An 18,820-nucleotide genomic window follows, 5' to 3' on the forward strand; every position below is an offset into this window, starting at 1 on the left:
AGCAAAGAGAGTATCTGCCCTCATTTATATAACTGGCCCTTGTCAGTGCACTTCATTTTACTCTGGTCTCAGTTTTTCTACCAACCAAATGGGGATATGTGCTTTACCCAAACCAACCCAGTGAATCCTGAAGATGAGATTAAAAAATTAGTTTTTTCAGGTTGTGTTTTTATTTTGTGTTTCTGAAGAACACATGTGCGAAGGAGACAGGTCCTAATCATATTTAAAAATAAAGCCCGAGCATTTCCTAAGTGTTTGGCCAATTATTCCAAATAACATTCATTCCAGAGGCTGCTGGAGGAGGGGCGGGATGGTGAGTCACATGATAGATGTCTTAGATGGTGGAACAGCCAGAGACAGACAGTGTTTCATGCTACAACTAAGCAGAGAACAGATCACCCCAGATCTCTCTCGTACAGCCACTGGTGTCCACAGCAGATCCTGTGTGGCCTGCAGACCTCTCTGGGTTCCTTCTACAGTGTTTCTGCTGAGAGCTTCCTCTGTGCCAGGTACTGGGTTATGTAGGTGCTGCTTAGACACACAGTTGAGGGATAGAGGGAGGGAAGATGCTAAACTGATATGCAGTTACCATGGTAAGGAGGTACTGCAGTCTTGTAAGAAAGATTGAGTGAGGAGATGTGAATTAGAGGAGAGGGTCCAGGTAGGTCTCACTGAGGTGTCTTAACAGGGGTCACTGGCAGGAAGGATCATGTTGGAGGAAAGAGTGTGTGGGCCCTGAGCAGGACTGTGCACTGTGCCAGAAGACTGAGGACAGGGGTGGATATAAGGACATGAGCAGAGAGGGAGAGTGGTGTCACGTGACATAGAAGAGCTAACTAGGCTTGGCTTTACCCCAGCTCTCCTACCTGTCATCTGTATCACCTTGCAAGCTAACTCATCTCTCGAGTTCCATGCCCTGTGTAAGACAGTGGAGGACTGGTAGCTTGCAAGTCAGTAGAAATTCAAAATTAACAACAATTAAGAGTCCTCTAGTCTGGCCCCGTTAGCTTCTTGTTCTCTGTCTTCTTCAGGTCCAGCAGGCCAGTTTCTGCTGTCCTCAGGCCTATGAGGCATATCCCACCTCTAGACTATGTCCTTCAAGGTCACTTGGTGCTCAGGGATGGGTCTTACTTTCTCCATGATTTTGGGTCATCATTTAAATATTGCATTCCTTTCCTGACCAATTGATTTAAAATGGCCGCCCTAGTGAACTCTGAACATCTGCCCCTATTTTTTTTCCTCAGCAGTACTGAGCACAGTGAAACTCCCTTACAGTCACTGACTTTATAAGAGAGACTCCATGAGGCCATAGTATTTGTCCACTTTGTTCAACCCAGTGCCCCTATCACCCAGGGAAAGGGCCTGGCATCTTGGAGGAACCCAGTAAATGGTATTGAAAACAGCAAGGACGGTGGATAAGGAAGTCCTAAACAGTTTTAAGTTTTGCTTTTAGCCTCATTTCCTTTCTATTCAGAAAGTTATGCCATGTTAGACATTGAAAGATGGATTCTTCCGATCCATGTCTCCAAGCTTTGATCCCATGCTGGCCAAGTCTCACATGGGTTCCAGTTTCCCATAAATCCTTCTCAAACTCCTTCCTGGGGCCTTCAAGATCTCTTCCCCTTGTGGTTATTTCTAATTTTTCCAGTCTTTACATCCTCAGTGGACCTTATTATTTAGACACTAAGCAAAACTACTCTGTATTTTAACCTTTTGAAAGCTAACACATAGTGTACTCTAGCCAAAACTTTGATCTCAGGGCTCATAACATTTTAGAGTGAGTCATAAATTAGTGATCCTTTTATTGAAGGATCCATGTGCCAAGTCACAGATGAGGTGCCATGAAATGATGTAAGACTTGACATAGCTTGAATTCTGAAACTCTGATGATAAGCATATTTGTGTGAAAGGAATGAATGAATAAAATACACCTCCGATTTGAAGTTGAGCACGAGCTAGGGTTAAAAATATTGAAATCACTTTGGTAAGTTATGGGATATCAGTCCCTTTTGGGACAGTAAATATTATTTCTTGAAGATTTTGGAGGGGAGGGACATAGTGTGAAGGTACTTCTAAGTACCTGAACGAAGATTCCCAAGAAGCCCAGACTGAACTACCTGGTGAGAAGCTTTCTGGAGAGTGGAAGAAGGGTAAGTGTAAGGTGTCGTGGCTACATTTGTCTTTGTGGTACATCAGCTCTTGATGGCAGTAGAGAATTCTGGGTCATGGTTCATTCTATATCCTGTCATCTAAGATCTACTTAAGGAGATTCACCCCAAGTTCTGACTGTCACTAGGGACCCTTTATCAGGAGCGCAGAATTCTCTTCCAGGCTTGCAAATAATTGCTTATGGGAAATGTTTTTCTTTCCCTCTTAGCACACACTGTCAAATTCATTTATTCCTCTGCCAGTGTACTCCCAAGGGGGATGTTGTACTGTCAAATCGCCCCGCCTATGTGCCAGGCCGTAGTGGCTTCTAGCACCTGGGGATCTGATAGCCTGTGAGGCTATCTGCCATCACTCCCTCCGAGAACATCTTCATTTAGCATAAGTGTGACTGCCATGGGCCAACGTGGCTAAGGGCGAGGAATTGTTGGGTACACATGGCAGATTGTGCACATAGATGGTCAACGTCTGTGTCTTGCTTCCTTAGGCTCTGCTGTACCTTCAGAGCGTTCTTTACACTGACTCAGTATCATTGTCATCAGTATCACCAGCAGCATCACCACCAGTCAGATTAAGCCCCATCAGATCATTTGCAATTATCCTTTAATAGATGCAATTTTCTGAACAGAGAAGCCCTAATCAACAAAATGTTCTTGGTTCTGCAGTAGCCTTCGTAAGGAGTGTTTGCTTGTTTGTTTGCAGTTTTAGCAGGGAGGATGCATCTGTTCTGTCAAAGTCAAAGAAGTAGTCACAGTTCTGGTGCCTCCGCGCTGACAGGTGCAGATGTAGTCTGTGGGGAAAACTGGTATAGATATTTGGTGAAAGAATCGGGCTGAGAATCAGAAGCCTGGTATATCTCATATAGGGAGTGTGGGATTTGATTTGTAAATTAAATAAGTCACACAAATTGCTTGTTTTTGCATGTATGAAGTATATGTGGAGTGAGAGCATGTGTTTGTGGAGGTCAGATGAGAACTGTGTGGAATCGTTCCTCTCCTGCCTTTATGTGGCTTCCAAGGATCAGACTCAAATCACCAGGTTTTGCCACAAGCGTTTTATGTGCTGAACTATCTTGTCAGTTTGGGTTTCTGATTTTAATTTGTGGGCTCCTATCAGGATCCTTAATAATGCTGCTCTCCTGGGTTCTGGTCAATGAAACTATCAACTTGGACTTGTATTATTTTACCTGTTTTATTTCAGAAAACTACAGAGGGAATCCAGAAACTGAACTGATGGGAAAGCCTTGGAAGGATTAATAAAAGGTTGTGGTGTACAGTGTCATTTGAAAAGTCTGTTATCTGTTATATGAAGACACTGTAGTGAGATGAGATGAAGGATTTTAAACACTAAGGACTCACAGGTGGCAGAAGTCATACAGTTTGTTGACACATGACAGGAACTGAATCCACACTGGGTTAAGCAAGAAAGGGACTTGGTTGGTATATATACCAGGCAAAATCAAAATTGGATTTTGCTTCTGGCACAACCAAATTCCACAAATGATCCTGTCAGGATTCTGTCTCTGGACTCAGCATCATGCCTCTCCTCCATTTCGTAGCTCCTACATATAAACAAAGTAGTTGTGCCAGGCTCACCCTCCACAGGCAAGCCTCACAGAGAAGCATAGGACCTCTTTCTTCCTGGTCTCTCAATGACGGGATCTGAGCTTGATTCCTTTCTGTGAGTCACATTTTTTTTTTCTGAAATAAACATGGAAGTCAAGGAATAGGGCTGGTTCTGTGTGGGTTAGAACATGGTTTTCGGAGTAAGAGCTAGCAAGCCATTACAGATCCATACAAGAAAATTAAGTGCATGTATTTAAGCTTCTGCTAGGAAGACAGACCAATGAACTCTTAAGAAAACAGAATCTAAGTGTCCTATCAGAAAGGAGCTGTCTATTTGAGCAAATGCTTTCTTTTCTCCTAATGGTCCCCGCTTTGATAACATGCTCCCATCTCATGGCTATGTGTATATCTTAAAGCATATGGTTTTCTGGCAGGGACCCAAACTCACCCTCATTTTCTCTACTTGACAGGAAGACTGCAATGAATACCTTCCTTCTCCCTCCATCACTGTAATTCAGAGTGCTCATTTGGCAATTAACCACTCAGAGACGGTGATGGAGTTTGCATTTTTATTTGTATTGTTTTGACTCTCATAATTAAAAGAAAAAAATCTCTAATGAGTTTGTGGCTTGTCTTCTACCCAGAGTGTAAATTCCTTAAATACAGAGACTATATTTCATGCTTCTCTGACTAGTATTGTATGTTCAAAAATATTTGTTGGTTTTCTTTAAGTTAAATATTCTGATTAAATATTCCTCCTCAGAGCGACAGACTCTAATTTTAAAAAGGAAATGTAAATACCACCTAGGACTTTAGGCAAGGCAGCCCGCTTCCCATTGGGAGCAGCAGTGGAAGCTTGTTGGGTGGTTATAAACTGGGAGGGTAGCTATGCAAATACCTCTGACAACCGTGGCAAAATCAGGTCATGAGAACTCCTTGTTTTCCATATCAGGCACAGCCCATCAGTGTGTCTCGATGCTACATCAGAAGTGGGCATTGCTGACTGTTTAAGCAATTATCTCATGAATGAGGTCCACTTACTCTCTACATTGTCTTTTATCTCAGGGTGGCTGATTTCTTTGGGCAAATGGAAGCTTGGGGGTAGAGCAGTCTTGAAAGGGATACTAAGTCAATGCAGCTAGTTGGCAAGACAGGATACAGACTAATCACTTGATGTTAAACTCTTCCCCTCTTCTTCCTATTTTGCTACTCACCCACTCCTGTAACACACCCACCTTACAGAGGTCTATATAGCCAAGGCCAGCACTGAACTCAACATGTAGCCAAAGGTGACTCTGACTAGCCGATTGTCCTGTCTTCATTCTGTCTCCACTGTTCCTGATCCCACTTTGGTGCACACTTGAACGTGACTTCATTGTCTAACTTCAGGTAGCAAGAGACAAGTCTACAGTAGTGTCTGATTCTTTTAGATGAATATGAATGTAATAAGATGCACCCATTCATTGATAGGAGAACTAGTCTGAAGTAGAAAATGGTTAAGGTATTGAAGCAGTGATGTAAATGAAGACTGGCTTGTGATTAAGGGATGTCAAATCATGAACAGATGTGTCAAGGAGGAAAGTGGAAAGGATGAAAAGCTGCCAGATATTTTCAAACTCTCGAGTGTCATGTTAAGGAATTTGAACTTGTGCTTTGAATATCAGGGAGCAGATCTCCTCATTACCCGAGAGTGGGATGAATTGGAAGCTAGAGATTGTCATAGTTACACTGAAGAGCATGACCAGTAGACGTCTCAAGACAACAGAGCAGGAGCTGGGCAGAAAGAAGCCACCATTGGATTGTTGAGCAGAGAGGAGGGCATGAACTAGACAATTGACCATGGTGTAGAATAGGGGGCAAAGTACAAGGAATTAAACCCACAAGATACCTAAAAATGGTTTGTGTATGTGTGTGTGTGTGTGTGTGTGTGTGTGTGTGTGTGTGTGTGTGTGGTGTCAATGGTCAGAAATGACCAGTGTCATTTCTGGGCTTAGTGTTAATTGAGGTAGACATTGTAACAGGGGTAACGTTCCAGATAGGAGATGGTGTGGCTTCTCCTGAGGTTCAGACTATTGTGTGAGATCAAAATAAGTGGAGATGACCAGTAAGTTGTCATTTCATACACCAAAGTCAAAATGGCATCAAGCATCAACAATAGATATTTGGGAGTCTGCATAAAGAAAATGGAGTGTTGATTAAGTCTCAGAGAATGAGAAAGAAACCAATAATACAAGCTTAGGAATACAAGCATGTACAGCCTAGATAGAAATAAGAGACCATTCGTAGAGACAGAAGAAGAGTGTTCATTGATCAGGAAAAAAATATGGAATTGTGGTTTGAGGACACCGAAGATTTCAAGAAAGAAAAAGTTCCACTGAGATTAAAAGTGAAAGAAATGCAAGGGGATTGGGTAGTCAGATATAATGTGCTAAAATATAGTTAAATTTGAATTTCTGATAAAATCAAATCATCTGTTATCTATCATCTATCTTTCTATCATCTATTTATCTATCTATAATTTATCAATTTATTATCTATCATCTATCATTATATATTGTCTCTCCATCATCTGTCTATCATTATTTATTGTCTATGTATCATCTATTTATCACCTATCTATCATCTATCTGTCATCTGTAATTATATATCTATTTTCTATCATCAGTCTGTCATTATGTTATCTATCATCTATCTATCTATTTATCTATATCCACCCATCTTTTCCAAACATTGAATATAACTGGAATATTGTGTTTTATCTGCCAAATTTGCAAGTTGCCCAGATACTTACCAGAAATCCTTGACATTGGAGAGTCGTAGAGGTTCTATGCCAGAGCAGGAATGTGGAAAGAACCTAGAGATCTGTGAGTAGATGCAGCCACATATGTGGAGGAAGTGGTATGTGTGAGGGAATTGACGTAGTAGAATATTTGGTGTCAAAGGAAAGTGAGAAATTAGAAGAAAGTAACAGGAGAAGAGAAAACCAAAGTAGACATTGGTATTTTTTTATTTTAGAAAACAGGGGAGATGAATAAAGAAAGCAAGAAAACATATCCATTTATTAGAATGGAACTCTGAAGAAAGGTTAGGAGAAGATCTGATGTGTCTATCTGGGCTAGGAGATAAGTCAATCTCTTTAGGGAGTTGTGAGGCAGAGAGAAAATGAGGTGCTGGTACAGGACAACGTGAAATGTAGAAAGGAATATTACGGGGTTTGTGTACAATGGCCTCTCTTGCTTCAAGGTCCAGGAAAGCGCATCAGTTGCTGACAGCTGAGCATCAGTGGGTACTGAAACATTGACGTTGAAGGAAATGGTAGAAAGGACATTCCTTGGGTCCTAGAGAGGAGAGTTTTAAGACACAGGTTTGGAAAAGTAATCTCAGATGACAGAGGGTAAGACAGACATCCATGAACAGATAGCAATGCATGATGGGAGAAGACCATCACATTTCAAGACAGATAGGCCTGTGTGTAGATCTTGCCTATGTTCCTAGTGCTTTACTACCACACTGTGTAACAGACAAACACATATCACACAACTTTCTCAGACAATATTTTTGTGGGTAGCTGTAGCTGTCCTTCTGGAAGTAGGTACAGCTCAGTCTAATGCTTACTGAACTATCGGATGAGTGAATCTGAGGTTTGAGGTCTTGCCTTCTCATGGCAGAGGATGCTGGTGTCAGGATCCAATTTGCACCACAGAATTATGCTTTTCTTTTCTTTTCTTCTCTTTTTTTATTTCCTTTCTTTTCTTCCTTTCTTTTTTTCTTTTGAGTCAAGATTTCTCAACATCTATATGAAGGAAAGATGCACTCCAGTATAGGGCGATGAAACTTAAGATTTACAGATAGTCACAGGATCTTCAACATCATGAAAAGATTGTGAAACTTTGGGCAAGTTACTTTAGTCTTACATTTATACACATGTGTAATGGGTTCTCTTGCCTGATGATCCAGGGAGGGTCATTAGTTGATGAGAGCTGAGTACCTGTGGAACATTGAAGCCTATGTATGGTCTGAAAATAGGAGGGAATCTATGAGTGAGGAGGAAGTCTCAAGGGAGGAGAGGGGACAAGAGAGTAGTGGGAGAAGAGACAACACACCCAGATTTTTCTTATAAGTGAATCTAGATTTATATACATTTAAACGTATATGTATAAATATTCCCCACAGAGGGCGAGATAGAGAGAGAGACAGAGAGAGATAGAGAGAGACAGAGAGAGGAGAGGACATTTTGGGAGGAGATTAGCAGAAAGAACTGGATTTTAAATATGAGCAAGGCACAATGTACATGTACGAAGATGTCATAATGAAACTCATTATTTTTGGGCTAACTTAAAAATCAAGTTAAAATATCAGACAGAATATCCAAGGAATCAATAATTCATTGGTTTTAAATTGCATGCCATTCTGAGGAGCTTGGTGGAATCCTGCTTTATCCTGCTCCAACTGCTTAGGGTGGGATTCAGCCCTCTCTCCAGCACACCCATGCCCTACAAGTACTGGTCCATGAGTGACTTAGTGGTTGTCTCTTTCCTCAGCTCAATATCTGAGGGACTCTGTGCTTACACACAAGTAACCCTTATTCTACCGTATTGTACTTAATGATGGCCTCACAGTACAAGGATAGGGATGATGGGAATTCGAATATGCCAAGAAAAAAATCATAAAGTGCTTAGCCTGAGTACTGTCTGCCATCACAAGAGGAAAGACGGTGAGTGGAACATGATAAAATATTTTAATGTGGAGAGATCACATTCACTGCATTTTATTACACTTTGTTATTGTCATGAATCTACTGTGTCATGGTTAATATCAATCTCTTGCTGTGCCCAGTTTGTTAATTAAATTTACATCATGGATACACGTGTATAGGGGAAACATGGTATCTAAAAGTACCATCTGTTAATCCAGACCTGGATACCTTGGGATTAATGGGATGGTGCAAGACTGCTTTCCCTAGGGGCTAAAAAAACACAACACCATGATCCCAGGAGTTTAACTGAACTTTCTCCTTCACATTTTACTTCTGCCCAATGCCTGCATGACATGCTGGCTCCCAAGTCTCATTTCAAAAAGTCTTACTCTGAAGAATCAAATAGTCCCTTACCCAAAAGGACCCTCTGGCTTTAGAGGAAACGACAAGTTTAGCAGCAGCTTCATTTAGCTTGCATTTTTTGACCTAGTCAAGTACCTGGGGCATAAAGAAGACTGGCTTGAATCAACCTAAGGAATCCGTAGAAACCAAGTAGCCTCGGCATTTCACTCTCGCCCACTAGCAGTACCATTTAAGTGTGTAGAAAGAGCGATGCGCAGGGAAGGGTCAAGCCTTTCTCACATCACCTGGAGGAACTCAGCCACTTTGAATCACAAGCTCTGCTGGTTCAATGTGAGCTCTGACAGTGGGGGAGCAGAAAGCTGAAGAGGAGGTGGCAGAAATACCCCCAGTCTTCCCAGGTATCACTGCTGTTGTATGAATGTGTGAAAGCCTGGGAACAATGTCTGGCAGGTCCCCAGAAACTGCCGGCCATATGCTACTGATTTTTTTTCACAGAATGCAGGATGATGGAGGCATGCTGAACAATATTCAAGTGACCAATTATATTAATTAGGGCTGTGAGTGGCTGGGAGAGACAGACATCACACCTAAGGGCTTACGTATGACAGATTGTATGCTTTCAGATGAGCAGCCCTCTGAGATATCAGGGTGGTGGGCATTTCTGATGTGGAACCATCTGGTAGGTTAGTGTAGGAAGATTTCCTAGGCAGTATGTTTTAGTATTTTTCTTTTGGTGTGCATGTGTGTACATGCACATGGAGGCCTGAAGTTGATGTCCACATATCTTCCTGGGTTATGTTTCCCTTATCTGATTGAGGCAAGGCACCTCACGGGGCCTGAAGCTTTCCCATTCTGGCAATCTTTGCTAGCTTTCTTGTCTCTTGGATCTGCCTCTGCCATTTGAGTCCTGAGATTGCAGGTGACTGCCATGCCTGACTAAATTTTATGTGGATGTTGGTGATCTGAACTCTGGTTCAGTTCCTTGCATGGCAAGTTCTTTATCCACTGCAGCATCCTGAAATCTTTCTCTGTCTCTGTGTGTATGTATGTATGTATGTATGTATGTATGTATGTATGTATGTATCTGTCTGTCTATCTATCTATCATCTATCTATCTATCTATCTATCTATCTATCTATCTATCTATCTATCTATCTACCTACCTACCTACCTACCTACCTACCTATTTATCATCTACCTAATCTGTGTGTACATGAGTATGCAAGTGTACATATGTGCATGTGCATGTAGAGGCCTGAGAACAACCTTGGGTGTTGTTCCTCAGGTGATGTCCACCTGTTTTGTGAGGCAGGATCTCTCACTGTTTTGGTCTGTTCCAGGGAGACCAAGCTGGCTCACTGGTAAGCCCAAGGGTCTTCTTGTGCTGGTGTAATAAATGCACATCATTCTCTCTGGCTTTTTTACATGGTTTCTGAGGATCAAGCTCAGATTCTTCTGATGCAAAGCAACCACTTTCCAACTGAGCTATTTATTTCCCCAGCCCTCCTACATATTATGCTGCTATTTAAACATAATTCATTTTAACTGTAGCTTAAAGAGAAGAGAGTTTACAGGCGTTGAATATAAACATCTAGCAATAAAACTAAACAGAGCTAACTGGTAGGTTATTGTGGTAGTTTGGATATGCTTGGCACTATTAGAAGGTGTGGCCTTATTGGAGGAAGCATGTTTCTGTCTGTCGGGGTGGGCTTTGAGACCCTCTTCCTAACTGCCTGAAAGCAGTCTGCTCCCGGCTTCCTTTCAATGGAGATATAGAACTCTCGGCTCCTCCAGCACCAGGCCTGCTTGGACATTGCCATGCTCCTGCCTTGATGACAGTGGGCTGGCCCTCTGAACCTGTAAGCCAGCCCCAATGAAATGTTGTCCTTTATAGGAATTGCCTTGGTTATGGTGTCTCTTCAAAGGATGGAAACCCTAACTAAAACAGTTATCTAAGTACCTACCACATCCTATTCTGATGAATAAAGTACAAGACCGAGCCCAGGTTTACAAGTAAAGAGACTTAGATAAAGAAAGATTATCACATGGAGGGAAAAAGAACTGGTGAAAAATTATAACTTTTTCTCTATCTTTGTCTAAATTCCTATTTTGCAAATAATAACTGTTACCTCCCCATCATCAACTCAGCCCTCATGTAGCAAAGTCATTTCTGATAAACGTTGCTCTGATAGCATTTCTATATTACAATTCTCTGATGCTTCAGCTGCATTTAGAATGAAACTCAAACCCTGGTCAACTTGGTAGGCCCACATTTCCTCTCCATCCCTACACTAGACCAGTATCCTCTCAGATCCACTCCAGCTAAAATGGCGTATCTCCTACTTTACTGAGTAGCTTTTGCCATACAGTGTTTATAGTGACAGCTCTTACCCCAGGCCAGTCATACTTCAAAGAAAAGACTGGACCCTTTCCAGGTAAACCTCACCTTTTCAGAACATTTCTCCTTTAGCCTCATCATTCCATGCCCTGTTCTGTTATCCCAGTTTTCAAAGTTAGGATTGCCTTCTGAATATGTCCTTGCTATGGTTTTGTTATCTCTGAAAGAGTCTAAGCACTGAGGGTTGAGCCTAGCTCATGTGCACACTCAGTTAGCTTTGTGTTAAATCACTAATTGTACAACCAAATGCTGTAGCTCCTTAATTACTCATGAAAGAGGGATATTACCATGAATCCAGAATCAAGAAATTCTTCCTGAAGGAGAGGAATGGGCTGGTGCAGAGCAAAAAGAAAGACGTGGGTTGTGGCTTTCCGGTTGAAATCATGGAGGAGTTGGGGTGAGAAAGTGGGGGTCAGCTTGATGATTGTTCTCTCTTTGCCTGTGTGTGTGTGTGTGTGTGTGTGTGTGTGTGTGTGTGTGTGTGTGTGTAGGCCAGAGATTGATGCCAGGTATCTTTTCCAATCATCATCCATCTTACCTTTTTGAGCTTGGGTCTCTCACCACATCTGGCCTTTCCTAATTTGAGCAGACTCTCTGTCCAGCAAACCCCAGGGATATTCCTGTCTCTGCTGCCCCAGGAGCTTCTTTACCCAGTTTCTGGTATTGAGCTCAGGTCTTCATGCTTGCACAGCAAACATTTCATTGACTGAGCTGTCTCACTAGCCCACAATCCTTCTTCTTAACCATTAACAAATAGTGTCTATTTCTGAGTCCCAGCCAACCTCAGACAGATCAGGTTTTCATAAGGAACTATGGCCAAAGTCATAGGTCAAAATATTCCAGTAATGCCTTCATCAAAAGAAAACATATGACTTGTTCGTAGACCAAAAATAGTTCCCCATATGGAGGGGATGGAACCGAGGAACAGTTCCTCAGTTTCTCCTGTACTAACAAGAAAGTTCAGGCCCTTGCAAGGCACCCTGTTGAGAATTGCCCTGGGCATGGAGAACAGGACTGCTCAACATTGAGGCCAGAAGCCTGGAGTGAAAAGTGAAGCCAAACAACTCTGGGACAATGCTGGATTCCTAAGACCTTTGGAAAGCAACTCTTTGCCCCATTTATTTACAATGGATACATATGAGATAACTGACAGTTGGTCATTTCTCAGGAATCAAACTGATATGCCAACACTATTGTGGTCATGAATCTGAGTTTCATGGTGTCATCTAATGTTTAAGTTCTTGTGCATCAGGACAAGGAAGTGGACCAGGAACACATAGTTAGAAATTGAAATAGGTGCTTTTTAAGAAAGAGTGAGTTAAGCATCAGGGAAAGTCCTACACTGTAAAAAATCTAGAATCTGAGTCTCAGAATCCTTTAAACGTCATTTACACAGCACCTGTCTCTCCCATCTCTCCTATGTGTGTATATCACTGGTCTTTTCTTCTTCTTCTTCTTCTTCTTCTTCTTCTTCTTCTTCTTCTTCTTCTTCTTCTTCTTCTTCTTCTTCTTCTTCTTCTTCTTCTTCTCTCCTCCTCCTCCTCCTCCTCCTCCTCCTCCTCCTCCTCCTCCTCCTCCTCCTCCTCCTCCTTCTCCTTCTTCTTCTCCGAGGATGCTCTATTTGTTCCTTGTATGTAGCCCAGGTGGGGAAGGGGTTTCAGTTTTTCTCTGCTAACTGGCTTTTTTTCTAATGTTAGTCTTGAGGTGGCTTTCTCCTCTCCCAACTCTCCTGTCACAGCACATATATCATCTCCCAGAATATATCTTTTTTTTTTCTTGGAAGTAAATCCAAGAAAGGCCTGCGATCCAAGATCAACAAATAGAGGACACCACTGGAGACCCAGTAGACATCGAGAGAAAGGCCATGTCGGGTGAGTCTGATCCTTGGAGGGATGGTGTAAGGCAATCAATCAAACTCAGTGGACACTGAGAACTGGGGTGAGCAGTCAGCATTCTGAGAAAGAATCTAGTCCTTCTGCTCTTGCTGGTGAGCTTGGAGGTAAGAGGAGGAGTGAAGCCTGGCTTAAATTTCTCATGATAAGGCCCTGGCCACTTTGTTACCCAGTTTCCTAGGTCAAAAGATGACTGAATGAGATGCTCACCAGTGATGGAGATCCGGAGCTCCTATAGCCAGGAGGCTTCTGTTGCTTGCTCTCCCCTGGCACATGGAATATAGACAGGGAGGAGTCTCAACTTTCATAAAATGCTAACTCCATCCTTTCTTGACAAATCTTATATAGACACCCAGACATTTAAACTATGACACCATTTGTTTACTCTTTAGATTCAAAAGTTTGATATGTGCCTATTACAGAATTACCATCTTAAGACCTTTTAGGTGTGCCGATGTGTTGGTGCTTTGTTGAAACTTCTGTTGTGTCACTACTTAGTCCTTACTCCTCATTTTCCACTACATCCCCTGCTCAGGTAGCTCCAGGTGAGCTTCTGTTCCTACCCCAGTCTAAAGTAGGAGTTGGAGATGGCAGCCAGTCCTTGGAGCTGGAGAGCTATTGGCCTGGAGCTGCTGAGGGTCATTACAGCACATCATGAAGATGTCACCATCAGCAAGGGCAGAAGCACAGCTCCGTGATGTCAACCACAGCGTCCTGAGGAGTGCTGTTAATCTTTTATTTAGATAAAATCAAATCCTTGACTTTGACACCGAAAAGAAGGATATGACAGTTCAAAGTAGAGCTGGAGTTTACTAAAAACAGAAAGGGGCTGTCCAGCTAGCTTAGTTAGCAAAGTGTCTGCTGTGTAGGCATGAGAAGCTGAGTTCAGAACCCCATACATGTGTATAAGCCAATTTTAAGGATGTGTGTCTACAGTCCCAGAATTTTCAGAGGCAATATGTGTAGACAAGTGGATTCCTGGTGGGTTCTAGGTCAGCCATTCTAGCCAAATTGACTAACTCCATGTTCAGGAAGAGACCCTGTCTCAGAAAAATAAGGTGGAGAATAATTGAGAAAGGCACTTGGTATTGATCTCTGCCTTTTGCGGGTTTCTGCACCCTCAACCCCATGTGTATACCATACAAAAAGAGAGAGGAGGAGGGGATTAGAGGTAGGAGGAAGGAAGGAAAGAAGGAAGAAAAAAAGACAAAAGACAGCCAGGGAGATAATAAAAGCACATTGGATAGCTCTGAGCTTAAGAGCAGAAGCACACTCAATTGTCTTAGCATTAGCCACATGTAGTGTTCTGGTGGCTCTCAAGTTACAGCTCAAAGAGTTTCTAAGAAACCTTTCACTTCTTTTTTAATAAGTGAGATTAAAAAGTGGCTCTCTAGGCACCTTAGATCGGATCATTCTCTGATTAGCTAAAACCAGGAGCACCTATGGGTAAATTAAGATATAGGGGCTTTTACTGTGTGAGAGTTCCAGAAGACGAATGAGAGGAAAGGAGGACCCTAAGCAAATATGTTGCGATTCTCGATTCTCAGCTGGAGAGAGGCTTCAGCTAGACTCTGAGGTGAGGGGCTCCTTTTCCTTCTCCTGTTCACAACATTTCCTGTCTTTTCATTCTGTCCTAGAAGTGGTCAACCCTCAGCCTCAGTCTTTTTTTTTTAATTGGATATATTCTTTATTTACATTTCAAATGCTATCCCCTTTCCCAGTTTCCCCTCCAGAAACCCCCTATCCCATCCCCACCCCTGCTTCTATGAGGGTGCTCCCCCACCCACGCACCCACCTACCCCACTCAGCCACTCACCCACTCCCTCCAATCTCCCTGCCCTGGCATTCTTTCTACACTGGGGCATCGAGCCTTCATAGGACCAAGGGCCTCTTCTCCCATGGATGCTCAACAAGGCCATGCTAGCCTCTGTTTTTTATGTAAGCAACACCCCTTTGGCATTTGGAGCCAGTTTGGTTTGGAATTCTGTCTCCTATGATGAAAATGTTTCTGATCAATCCAATAATAAGGAAATGAGACTGAGGTAAGCAGTTGAGAGTAATACTAGTTTTGATGGACTTTGTCATGTAAAATCAGGCAAGATAGCAGAAAGCTTTTTCTAGGATTTGCAGGCACACATTAACGTGTTGGGCAAGTTAGTTTAGGTGTTTGACTAAAAGGATTGAAAAATGGTGTGTAATACATGTGGGGATATGTCTTATATTAGAAATTTTAAAGTGATTTATATATATTTTCAAGAAAAATTTGAGGTATATTTTTAGGACCTCTGAGATCCTTTAGATCTCCTTGGTTCTCAGGATGCAGTTGAAAACTATTAATAGAGGAAAATGGGAAACATTTTAGAACATTCTAGTGCTTTGGCCCTTGTTTTTTGCTGCCACAAAATATGGCTTCTACAATGATCTTGTATTAACAGGATCCAAACAGCATCTTTAAGTGAAATCTATCAGAAGAGTCTTCTTCCCTGCAAAAGTATAAAGAAGACATGGTCAGGAGAAAGAAGCTGAGTCTTTCTCTTTTCCTCCCCAACACCAGACTTCTGAAAATGTCTGACTATTTTTTGTTTGTTTTTTACCAAATAATAGCTGCTGAGAAGTATCTATAAAGACAGACCCAAAACCCTGAAAGCTCTTAATTGTGTACGCAGGACTTTCCCCCTTTTCCTCCTTTTAAAGATAGAAAGTTATTAACAAACCATTCTCACAAACTATAAAAAAGGAAGATATTTTCTCCTTGAGTCAAATGAGAGGACTGCTTACAGATACTAGAAGAACTAAGCCTAAAATCAGGGCAATGCTTGATGCTCACCCAGAGTATGAGTTCCCTAAAAGCAAGAGCAATGTTGGGCCTTCTGGCAACTTCCTAATACAGTTAGTACCCCCTCAAAGGGAGAGAGATTTCTTTCGTAAAACTATTCGCACACTTGAAATAAAAAATAAAAGTGAAGGAATCTAGTCTTACTTTGGTGACTTTTAGATATATCTTCCATTCAAAAAGTGAGATGTCTTAAATGTCCAGCAATACATGCATCTCTAGATAAGACTATTAAAGAAAGATGGAGGTCTTTGGCTTTCTTTTTCTACAGAAACCCCAAGATGTTAGAGATGGGGGTTTTCAATCTAGTCTAGCTTCCTCAAGCTGCAATGCTTGACCTCTCTGCTAGAAGCTCTCCAGTATAGTGATGGACTGAACTGTTCTGCTGAAGGGAATTCTACCGTAAAGTCACAAGATCATCTTGTCAGAAAGCGTTGATTGCTTCCACCATTGGAGACGGACAGTTGAGTTGAGTAAATACACTGGCCATCAGGAATAAGAGGTGCAAGAGGCTAGGACTCCACTGTGAAAGGGTCCAGAGTTGTAGAGGATTTTGAAAGGTGGGAATGGTGGTGACATCATTTTTGAGTTTACCCTAGCGGCCACATAGAAATAGAATAATAGGCTGTCAGGTTAGCTCAGTAGGTAAGGGTATTCGCTGTCAAGGCTGGAAGGAGAGAATGGACTTCTCCATGTGTGGGCCATGCTGGGTGTGCATATGTCCAAACACAGTAAATAAAGAAGTAAATATTTTAAAAGGGAGGCAGAAAAAGCTAACTCAGGTGGCAAGATACTCCCACTAACATCACAATACAAGTGGTAGGAAGAGGGCAGCAGGCTCTTCAGGTCTCACATGGCCTGTCTGTGCCTGAGGATGGAAGGCAAGTAAAGGGGTTTATGTAGACCTGAGAGTCCAGGCCTACTATGGGCACTGAAGATCAAGAGTCCACATGAGAGGGAGGTTGATTCTGTACAAGTCAACAGTGGAGGTGTATGGGGCATCTAGGAAGATTGTGGAAGAGTTGGAACATTGAGCTCCTTTAAACTCCCAAGACTGACTACCTGAGTTTTCCCTCCCCCTCCCCCCGAAAGGGTCCTATACAGAGGAGAAATTGCTTAGTATAGAATAAAAATAGAACAAGATATTGACATCATAGCTGAGTAAAAGCAGCACATCCAGCTAAAAGTTGTAGGGTGGTAGAGAGATGAATGAGGGAATATCTCAAAAGCTAAGCTAGGTAGATAGCAAGAAAGGTTCAAGGCAGGAGGTAGGGATATACGAAGTCTGTAGCTCTTAGAAATAAGAATAAACTCTAGATTCTGGGGATAGCATTGGGTACTGAAATGAAAACAAAAATCCAATAAAGTTATTTAAATTCAAGTCAAAGTTACTTTGATGTTGTTATTTGATGCTTGCTGATGGCCTGGGAATTCTGTTTTTTGAGCTGGTGGTGACTACTACTGTGGTGTATGTCTTATCGTGCTCTATATTAGTTTGAGAATATTTCCTATGTCTATGTTTTGTTTTGTCATAGATAAGTAAAAAGAGGAGCCTTCGTGCCCTCCCATGAGATCAATGAGCTGGTCATTGAACCACTTTTCCTTCAGTCTCCTCTGTTTTGTCCCTGCAGTTCTTTTAAACAGGAACAGTTCTGGGTCAGAAATTTTGACTGTAGGTTAGTAACCCTTTCCCTCCACTTGAGGCATTGTCTATCTACTGGAGGTGGACTCTTCCAGTTCCTTCTCTCCAATGTTGGACATTTTGGCTAAGGTCACCCCCACTGAGTTCTTCGAGTCCCCCATCTCTCACCCCCCAAATGCTGCTTATCTCCATTCATTCTCTTGGCCCTCTAGGTTCCTCTCCCGTCTCTTCCCCACCATATCATTCCCTCTTTCCCTTCCCTTTCTGCTCTCCCATCCAGGTCCCTCCCTCCCTCTGCCTCCTGTGATTAGTTCCTTTCCCCTTGGAATTCAAGCATCCTCACTTGGGCCTTTCTGTTTGCTACACTTTATATGGGTTGTATCCTAGGCATTCTGTAATTTTTGGCTAATATCCACTAATCAGTGAATAAAAACCATGTACCTCCTTTTGGGTTTGAGTTACCTCACTCAGGGTGACATTTTCTAGTTTCATCCATTTGCCTGCAAAATTAATGGTATGCTCATTTTTAATAGCTGCATAGTATTCCATTGTATAAATGAACCACATTTTCTGTATCCATTCTTTTGTTTAAGGGACATCTGGTTTGTTTCCAGCTACTAGTTATTACAAATAAGGCTGCTATGAACGGTGGGGTGCCTTTTGGTTATATGCCCAAGAGTTCTACCTGGGCCTTCAGGTAGCACTATTTCCAATTTTCTGAGGACCCACCAGATTGATTTCCAGAGTGGTTGTACCAGCGTGCAATCCCACCAGCAATGAAGGAGTGTTCTTCTTTCTCCACATCCTCGCCAGCATGTGCTATCACTTGAGGCTTCTATCTTAGCCATTCTGATTGATGTGACATTGAATCTCAGGGTTGTTTTGATTTGCATTTCTCCAATTGACTAAAGACTTCGAAGATTTCTTTAAGTGCTTCTGGGCATTCGAAATACTTCTGTTGTAAATTCCCTGTTTTAGCTTTGTACTCCATTTTTAATTGGGTTATTTGTTATTTGTTTTTTTTTTTTTTTTTTTTTGGAGTTTAACTTCTTGAATTCTTTATATATTTTGCATATTAGCCCTCTATCAGATATAGAACTAGTGTCATGTTTTCTTCATTCATTTTTTTTGTTGTTGAAGAACATTTGGGTTGTTTCATTTGGGTTGGCTGTTATGAATAAAGCTGCAGTGAACATGACTGAGCGAGTGTTGTTGTGGAAGGATGGCATGTTCTTTGGGTATATGCCCCAAAGTAGAATATCTGC

The 18,820-nt window shown here is 42.0% G+C and overlaps 1 long non-coding RNA gene across 1 annotated transcript in view; it reads left to right on the top strand.

Moving 5' to 3' along the window:
• The first annotated feature begins 362 nt into the window (after positions 1–362).
• Positions 363–18,820, top strand: part of LOC148002826 (uncharacterized) — a 91,677-nt gene continuing 73,219 nt past the window's right edge. Inside the window, exon 1 of the long non-coding RNA XR_015631196.1 lies at positions 363–509. This is a non-coding gene — a long non-coding RNA (uncharacterized LOC148002826). The remainder of the gene's footprint in view (positions 510–18,820) is intronic.

Source organism: Rattus norvegicus, chromosome 10 (assembly GCF_021556685.1).
Source record: "Rattus norvegicus strain SHRSP/BbbUtx chromosome 10, alternate assembly SHRSP_T2T, whole genome shotgun sequence".
Classification (NCBI taxonomy): Eukaryota; Metazoa; Chordata; class Mammalia; order Rodentia; family Muridae; genus Rattus; species Rattus norvegicus.